We start from the raw sequence: 10,111 nt of genomic DNA, 5'->3' as shown, positions 1-10,111 counted from the left end.
ATAAAAGTTGCTTTTTTTAGCCCATAAAGTGATAGATTGAACTATCGACTCTATGAACCTATACACGTATCTTTTCCGCTCCATAATTATTATATTAAATAAAAGAAAGTAATTTTTAAACCTTTAAATATCGAATTTTAAAATAAATGTAACTTAGTTAAAAAGGTTCCATTTTATGGTCCAAGGTTTGAACTTTGAAGTCATATGCCCATGACACCTCCTAGTCTTGTGAAGATCTTTTTTTTTTATAAATAATTTATTACTTTTTAACATTTAATTTGTTATATTTTTATTTATTTAATTTTATTATTTCATCTTTTTCTCCTATTATTTGACATTCTATTTAACTTTTATTATAATCCACTTAAGAGAAATTGGTAATTATATATATTTTTTAATAATTTCAATGATGGTCAAGTCAAATTTAATCTGAATTAAATAATAAAATGGGTTGATTCAAAGACCTAATTTCACGTCTAATTTAATATAATTTGGCCCGTTTTGATTAATCTAGATTCTAGATAGTAAGGCGTTGAGATTATTTAAATATAATTATGTATTTTAGTTTATTTTTTTAAAATGTTTTCTTACCTTAAAATACTATTTAAAAAAATATTACTGTCTAATCAACTCAATAATAATAATAATTAATGATTATATGTCGATAAAAAAAAAAAAAGGGTTTGGAATCTTCGTAATATGACTTTGATAAGAGAATGGATATCTCGAAAGTTCCACACACAGATCGATATGATAAAGTAGTATAATTTATAAAAATTATTATTTTTTCATTAAAATATAGCTATTATAATTACGGGTATTCAAAAAAATTTGATGACCTGTACAACCCAATCAAGTCGATTTGAATTGAGTCATGGATTTAATTTGATTGAGTTAAATTCAAATAAATAAAAAATTTATACTATTTATTGTTAATTTCTATGATATAATTATAAGTATTTTAATATTTAAAAGTTACATTTCCAAAATATTATTAAAATTGGGTTGTAAATTTTAATTCAATAATTATAAACTAACATTTTATTTTTATTAAATACAAAGTTTGAATAAACAACTCGCATAATTTGAACGGAATCGATCCAAAAAATTAATGGTTGGATTGAGTTGAGTTGATTGTCTTATAATAACTGAAAAATTTACAGTCATGTTCGAGTTGGGTCTAAGAAAATGTCCAACCCGATCCAGCTCAACATTGGAAACACACTCCTAATTATGAAGACTAAACAAATATTTAGAATCTAAAAGAGGAAAGCTTGTGTTTTATGCTTGGATTCAAATGCTATGACCTTGAAAAAGTCAAATATTGTCACATCTAGAGTATTAAAACATTCAAATCTATTTTTTATTCACTATTTGCACGATTGGGAGTTTGAACCATCGAGTTTTTAGAAAAGAATCGACAATCTTTTAGTTTACTAAATCTATGAATAAATAATATTATCAATCTCTATTAGAATGATCATTGCTATTCTATTCTGTTTGATCCTTAGTTGAACGGGATTTGATTCCCGTAATATAATACAATGATTATCTTAGATACAAATAGTTTTCTTTGTGTTAAAGTATTCGAGTTTCTTCTCCCAAATAGATTCTGGTCCAGTCTTTCTAACTATTGTGATTTGGTTAGAATCTCACGACAGGTGCATTCCATAACCGTTGAGAATGATAGGACGATATATACTGTTTGACTTCCTTGTCATTCTATAATCTTGTCTGTGCCAATGCATGGGAATCCTTACGTTCTAGGCGTTGTTTGGTGTCGTGATATAGTTTATTTAGTTAGATGACATAATCATTGAAATTAATTCTTTCATATACTCGTTAGATGTGTGAAATAGGTTTAGATGTATGATAATCAACAGTATTTTCATGTCTATAGCGTTTGTCAGACTCGGAGATATAAGACTATCTATTTTTTTTTACTACCCCTTTTGTCAGACTTGAAGATGTGCTTCTCTTTTCATTAGATTTCTCATTGGGTACGGAGCGTAACTGAATTTGTCATTTTATTGTCAGTAAACGCTTGTATCATAGGATTTTATAGAGTATCATCGTGTGCTATCGTCTATTATATTTGACAGAGGCACGATTTTCATGTTCACTAGATTTCTTACGTGATTAGGTCCCACGTGGTGATTTATGACGTGATTAGGTCTCATATTATATTTATAATTAAATTAATCTTTTTTATTTGACAATTACCAAACAAAACCGCCGTCTGTCTCTCGTAATTGTGAGTGTCATAAAATTCTATTGATACACGTTTTTGACTTTCTTGTCTACTGCCCGCAACCTCTATGTCCTGCCCGAAAGCGACATCTTTCTTCCTCTTTCTGCCTCCTTGTCTGCTGCCCGCCAATGCTGAAGCTGACCGGCATTAAATTTGATCCTCTAGTTTCTTCTATTATGGACACGTGACTGATTCTCATGAAAAAAGAAAAAGAAAAAGGATTTTCTGTCTCCAACAATTCAAATTACTTTATGATTTGTGTTTTGTGTTTGATTCTAATTTAACGTTGCAACTGTCTACCGTGTGGGTTTACGTTTTTTTTAAAGAACTCCATATCTAAAGATAATCGTTCTTGTAAGGTAAACAATCACTAATTCAGATAAGTTCTATTTAATGTTTTATCGAATCGATTTACAAACATGCATCGTTATAAGTAAAATCATTGCACCGAATAGATGCTATGCAACACTACTAGCGTTGAGATTAATAAAGTAAGAAGCAGAACTATACAAGAATATATACTTCTGCATGAGATAGATAGCTAGGTCATATTTAAAGAGTGATTGAGTTCATGAACGTATGTAGCGATGTCTTTAAGATTCTCTATGCTCATTCCCCTCTCCTATTTCGATTTCTATTCCTATAAAATTCTTTTTTTTTTTTGGAGATCGAAACAAGGATTCTTGTGTGGAAAATTCACAGTGATCAAGTTCTTTGCTCAAAGTTTATATATATATATATATATATATATATATATATATATATATATAATTTTTATGCCAACTCTTCGTTTAAACGAGCATTTCTCGTATGGCTCTAGACTGTTCCTATCCCAAATGTGAAATAGGTATCTCTCGTCATATGAAGTAGGTAGATCATACCTAGAAACTCGAAACTCGAGAACAATAAACATTTGCATCTCATTCGAGGTCATGTGCAACCTTTTTCAAGAACAAAAATAATAAGAAAAAAGGATTTTTTTTAAAAAAAATAAATATAATTTTTTGGTTTTTTCAATTAGGGTTTGAACAAGAGTTGTGGTTATGAAATAGAGTTGCAAAAAGTCAAAGAAGGATGAGGTGGACAGAATATTTAGGCGAAATAATGGAAAAAAAAGACACCAAAAAGCCAAACAGCGGATCCACGTGGGCAGCTGAAAGAATTTTAAGTGAGTTGACCAATTTTTATTTAGTCAAAATAGACAATTGTGTTGAACTTTGTCTCCTTTCATCATTAATTTCCAACACAACATTTATTCCACAAAAGATTGTCTCCTACAAAGAGAATACATTTTGTATTGCAAATGGATAAGAACAAAGAAAAATGGAAGAAAACTACAAAAACATTTTTAATTTTTTGATACTTAATTCAAAATATAGTAAGATCAATTATATTCAAAATTAATAGCAAACAAACGTGTTAACTACCACATGGTAGAAACATTGAGGGATGAAACATTTCTTATAAGGGTGTGAAAATCTCTCTCTAGTAGACACGTTTTGAAATCAGGACGAAACATTTCTTATAAGGGTGTGAAAATCTCTCTTTAATAGACGCGTTTTAAAATTGGGACGAAATATCCTTATAAAGGTATGAAAATCTTTTTCTAGTAGATGGGTTTTAAAATCGGGACGAAACATTCCTTATAAGGGTGTGGAAATCTCTCCCTAGTAGACGCGTTTTAAAACTGTGAGGCTGACGACGATACGTAACAGTTCAAAACGGATAATATTTGTTAGCGATGGGCTTAAGCTGTTACAGAAACAAAAATTAAATTCCATTGATGTACCCTTCACTTCTATTGATAAGATAGATATGTAACAAGTCCAATAGCACACAAACAATTGTTGGTTGAAGACGAAATTAAGTTCCATTTGTGCCAAATCTAGATTTTGAATCCTGAGTATAGGTCGTTACATAGTTTAGGGTGAGTTCTCCGATTGAGTGTAAGAATGAAACAAAGGTTGATGCTGTAATTTCATAAACTGATATTGAGAGGAGACTTGGGTCTACACAAGTAGGTGATTCATACTAGTTCCCTAGTGAATGTGGAAATGGCCTCAAGCCTCCTGAACTAGGCACGTCACCATAATCTATCTTGAGAGTGGGACGTGAAACCACACAACTAGACAAGTAGTTCGTCTGCATATGAAGGTCGTTCCCCTCAGATTTAGAGTGACTCTATGGCCCTATGGAAGGGTTGCCAGCTAACCTTCTATTGATGATGTTCAGGCCAGCTAGATGCCATACTGTACTAATAGATTTGATGAGATAACACTTCAATCCAAAATACCAGTCATTCATTGCTGAGGCCGCGTAAGCATACTAAGTATAAGAATAGAAAATTGGTTTACCTCGAGAAGAGAATTTTCGTCCAGGAGATATGTTGTGCTAGAACCCAGTTAACGACTTCTGAACCCCGACAGGGTCAGTGACATGTAAAAAAGTATTGCTCGAAATTTTTAGGCCTTTCTAAAAACTTGGATTACGTTAAAATTGGGGCAAATTTCCTTGAACCTAAAGAAAAATCCACGGTAACTTACTACAATAAGGATAAAATGATAGCCTATAAGTAGGTTGTTGAGCTTCTTTTTTTTTCGCTCACCCTTTCCCTATTTTCTTCGGTTGTTCGCAGACTGCTAGTCGAGGAGGAGAAGTCTTGAAAATCAGGTCCTAATAATTAGAAAAGAGTTCGATATTTTGTGTAGGCTTTCTTTGCTCGAGGCTAAGGTTTGATCGAGTTTATTGGTTTCTCCTTGGCTTCCTTCCCGATAGGTTATATGGGCATCCATCTTTTTATCACGTAGGCTAATGTATCGAAATTGTAACCCTCTATTGGAGTGTATTACTACATATGTTAGTAGTTGTTCTACGATGGCCCTTCCCTATGGTACGTATCTTGCAGCTCATCCAGTCCTCCATACCTCCTTTGCTTGACTCATTATTATGACACTAAATGGTTTTAATACTTAACATTTGAATATTTCGAAACTCCATGTAATAAACTATGACGCTCGAACGAACAAAGGAGGTATACATAAATACATCCAAATGAAAGCGATCCTGAAGATAGTATAGCTAAGAAAAACTTAAAATAATTGAAAGTCACTACTTATATCAATAAGGTGTACGCTTCCATTTTTGTGGTTTAACCATAGGAACACAAAAATCAAGCATGTTTTGAGAAATCTTCACACTTGAAAGCGAGAAATAAGTAACGTAAGTAAAAATTTTGAAACACAAAAATATGAAATAAAAAATATAAAGAGGGGAAAAGCTCGAGTATATGAGAAGAAACGTAACTTTCTAGGTTAACATTTTATATGAATTAATTCATTTACAAAAAATAAGAATTGAAAATAACAACAAAACATTAACGTCGTGTTGATATCATTACCTTCAACAATTTTCCACCGACCATACTACTAATTGTGCTCCTAAATGGAAGTTCTTATTTTCGTTCTCAAATATTCTAAATAGTTGCGCATTCATTTTGATTATTATTTTCATCTGTTTTTTCAATATACGTTTCTAGATGCATTGAAAAGTTCATACACAAACAAAATAGTCGATCGCAGAGATCATCGCAGAAGCCAATTTTTATTTTAATTCGACTCATTTTAAGATTATATTATCTCCAAATTGCAAAATTAAAATAATTTCACTAGACCCAACAAAGAAATCTCCCAAAATTCATCTCCATTGACTTTTTGGTACCAATCCATTAATGAACGTGGGGTTGATTTATTAGCCCTATTGAGTTTTCTTGCATGAATTTATTGATCTTCTTCGAATAAGATTGACCAATTTATTTGGTTGGGACTCAAAATTCCATAACATATATACGTTTATACTATAAAAAGGTTGAAGACCAACCACTCGAAACGAGAAAGGTACGTATCAAATACAAAAAGTTGATATCTAAAAGCTTTTGTCTTTTGAAATGAGAAAATTCATACGATACCGACTTAACCCTTTTGGTTCATCTTTTCTTTGTCAATGTTTTCGTGGTCAAACCCATCCATTTAAGCATGATTAGATATGGAGTTTAGTGTGCAAATAGTTAACCTAATAGCGTATGATATATATAATATGCATGTTTTGGGAAAGGTTAGACATGTTAAAGAATAAAGATTGATTTGGAAAGCAACCAGCAATTAACTTAGAAGATTAGAAATATGTGGCTATGGTCAATGTATTTTTAACCACATGGAATGACGTATGTTTTTGAAAACTCTTGGACTCTACTTTCCAATCTGGGTATGGTTAGATGTGCAGTATTTCTCTATACACAGTTCACGTATGCACACATGTATCTAGAAGGCGGGTTCGAATAACATATCCATGGGCCTAACTATCGGTTAGCGCATGCTCACGCTGCCGGACACCATGGAGGAAAAGGAACGTGTATCATATCAAGGTGTACACGTATGTACTAATCATACTAGAGAAGCATCCTAATGTACGTGACATGTAGTATGCATGAGGTCTCATAATTTCAATTTATGGTACATCGAGATGATGTAAATCATACTTCCATTCCTTTTGTGACATAATTATTCATATATATATATACACATATACATATACGACATACTGAAAGTATATGTATCATATAATATTCCTATCATAACATAATCATGCATAACATAATCAACACATTATCTATAATACACCATAGCATCATAAAAGTTTGACACATTCATGAGCCACGGGCTACATGTCATTCATACATCATATAAATCTTCCAACCGAAATAGAACTTTGGCTTGGATTCAACCAAGGCTCCTTCACGTGCAGTTGAAATGTGTTAGAGAAGGACTCCTATGAGTAGTCGTAGCATTGGAATCTATCAAGAATATTTCGAGGTTAGTCCATACTTTCCTTACTATATTTTTCGTTGGGGCCGCACGATTCGTCAAGAACTTGTTTTCAATCAAATTCAAGCGTGTTTATCTTGCCCTAGGATTAATAATAAAATTCAAGAAAAATATCTCTGTGTAGGTAGTAATAAACTCTACAACTTTGGTGAATGAATCAAGTCTGATATGAGGTTCATGCTAAAATATACAAAATCGTGAAAAAAATAGTATGGAAATTGAAATCAATCAGAAACTGAAAAAATTCGATCGGAGATGAATAACTCGTCAACACGTGGCAACTAGAAGAGGTAATATCACGTTCGTTGGGAATCAAACACTGGAGCTCCTCGCGCGTTGCCTGCCTGCCCATGTGTGGCCGTGCATGTAGCCGATCTTCCAGCCGCGCGTGGGGACGCTTGAGGTCCCACTTTTGGCTCGATTTTGATACTGATCCTATTTTTCTACAAACTTTGTCTCTCCAACAAAGTTCTAAAAAATTTGGAGCCTCCTAGTAGTTAAGCATGCTCGGGAAGGCACACGACAATCAAATATGCAACCACATGGATTTTAGGTCAAGAAATACTTCTAAGGATCGCTTGGAATTGCATGCATGTTAATAGAGCCAACCCTAGGTGGCTAGAAATTGTATGACCTGTGTTAGAACAATAAAAAAAGCATGAAAATAGTCACGTAGAATCTTAGAGATTTCAAAATCTTTAAGCTGTATTTTAGGTGGCTAGAAATTGTATGACCTGGGAGTTTGATGTACGTTATCGTCCTATCGGGCATGTGTGGCTGCTTGTATGCTTTGTTGTATAATAGCTCCAGGTGCTTGAATGCTTGTTTCCCCCCGTAGAGCGTGATAGCAGTTAAGGGTTAAGTCTAGGGTGCTAGAGGCAGTTAGCTAGTTGACGTTGACACTTCCAGAAGATCGAGCACCTTAGGAATGTAAATGACGATCGACGGTTTGGAACCATAGTGCTCTCAAACCAGAGAAGAAACTCGAGGAGTCTATCAAGAGAAACCTAGAGGCGAGAGTCCACATCTTGGCCGTCAAGCCGCCCTAGAGACCTAGGGGACCACCACGAGAAATCAAAAAGACTAGGTAGCACACAACCTTCAGCAAATAGTACGGTGTCGATAGAGACTTCACTTTCCTTTCCACTACGGTACCAATATTGTTGAGCCAGGCCTAGGCCGGTTAGGGTTGGGTGACCAAAAAATCAATAGTGTATCCTACATAGGAGATTCGTCCTGAGAGGGGGCGTAGGATACGCAGGAAGCCTTAGTTGCTAGCAAGTATAGGGGGGTCGCATCCCCAATCACAAGTGACAAGTTGGACTTGTGGGTAGCGTTCGCTAGCTAACCTCCATAGAAGAGTTTTGCTAGCTAGCACATGTCACGATGTTTCCACCAGAGAGAGTTAATTGAGGTAGCGTCTTGACCTAGGACATCGATACTTACCGCATAGGTTAAGACTGCAACCCAAGTCTGAAAGTAGTAGGAGTTGTAAGTTTGTGGATACCCACTAGGTCAATGATGCGATGAGAGCCTGCAAGTAGGTTGCTTATTAAGTATATTTATATACTCACCCCTTCCTTACTTAGGTGACTGATTTCCACCAATCGAGATGAGGAAAATGTGGGAGCTCTGCAGTCACAAAGGATGTCGACCCAAGGTGTTTAACGTGTCTGCATTCATTAGGATGTCTTTCTTGAATTCCATGTACCCGAACCCGTACCCTGTTGGTGAACGATTTTTTACATTTGTGCATATGATCATCTTTTACTATGGATTTAATATGTGATGAATTGAATTTTAAATCACACAAAATTTTGTTGCTATTTTATGATCTTTTCATTCATTCATGATTTACTTTGCATAGTATGTACGTGTCGACCTATATTTCGAAGCTTCAAATTTTGAGTTGTGACACTACGCGATCTCTTATGAGTAGCTAGAATTCACACAAGTTTAATTGTTCGATGCATGTTGACGATGTTCACCTTTACCAATCTCTGATATCCTGCCCTAACTTGAAACTCCTCGAGCATTATCGACTCACGTTAATGATTTTTCACTTGATTTCATCGATCACTAATCCTCATTCATTCTCATAGTCTGCCATGCACAAGGTTGTTTCCATAGTAATTTCTCCGTGTGGTTTGGCCTTAGTGATTTTTGGGTGTCATTCTTTGATAAACATCGTGTTTGAGCTCATTACTACACGTAAGACTCTAATTCTTTCTTTTGGATATTGGGTTTTCTTTGTTCAATAAATTTCTCATTGTGTTTGACATCTTGAAGAGAGACATCAAATGAGACTCAACAGATGAGAGGATCATGTTCGAGTCTATAGTAACACTATTAGCATGACTCACTGTATAAACCGTTACAAACGCTCTGATCCAAATAGTTTATGTGAAGACATATGCGTAGAAGTATACTATACAATAAGTTCTACTACATTAAATTACTAGTTGACTAAAAGGGCATTATTTATTTATTTGGTTGAATAACATATGGAATCCAAGAATTCATACCTCTAACTAGTTAGTTCATCAAGAATAGAAAAGAAGTCCAAAAGCTTTACAATCTCTTCACGCAATAGGAAGAGACCCCATTTAATATCTTTGGTTTGAACACTAAGGAGGAGATTCAGAAGAGTTGAAAGAATGAAGAGATATTTTAATGTGTTATTGTACCAAAACACAAATTAAAATAAAAAAAGTGGTTGTAATTAAAGCTAATCTAATTAGATAAACAAGATTATTATGAACATAATCCAAACTTGTTGTTCAAGAATTATATCTTTATGACTCCTTTTTCCACTTTTCACCAAACCCATGTTTGTGTAAACTGCAAATTTGAATACTCCATCTCACCCTCTTCCTTTTTGTATTGTGGGATTCTTTTGAGTTTATAATTAATTAAACAATTTTAGTTCTAACATGATTTAATAAATTGCATTTATAGTTGACTACTTGATTGTGGAGTT

Source organism: Cucurbita pepo, chromosome 12 (assembly GCF_057944985.1).
Source record: "Cucurbita pepo subsp. pepo isolate OVF chromosome 12, ASM5794498v1, whole genome shotgun sequence".
NCBI classification, from domain to species: domain Eukaryota; kingdom Viridiplantae; phylum Streptophyta; class Magnoliopsida; order Cucurbitales; family Cucurbitaceae; genus Cucurbita; species Cucurbita pepo.
The sequence above is the reverse complement of the archived record's forward strand: the minus strand, read 5'-3'. Positions refer to the sequence as shown.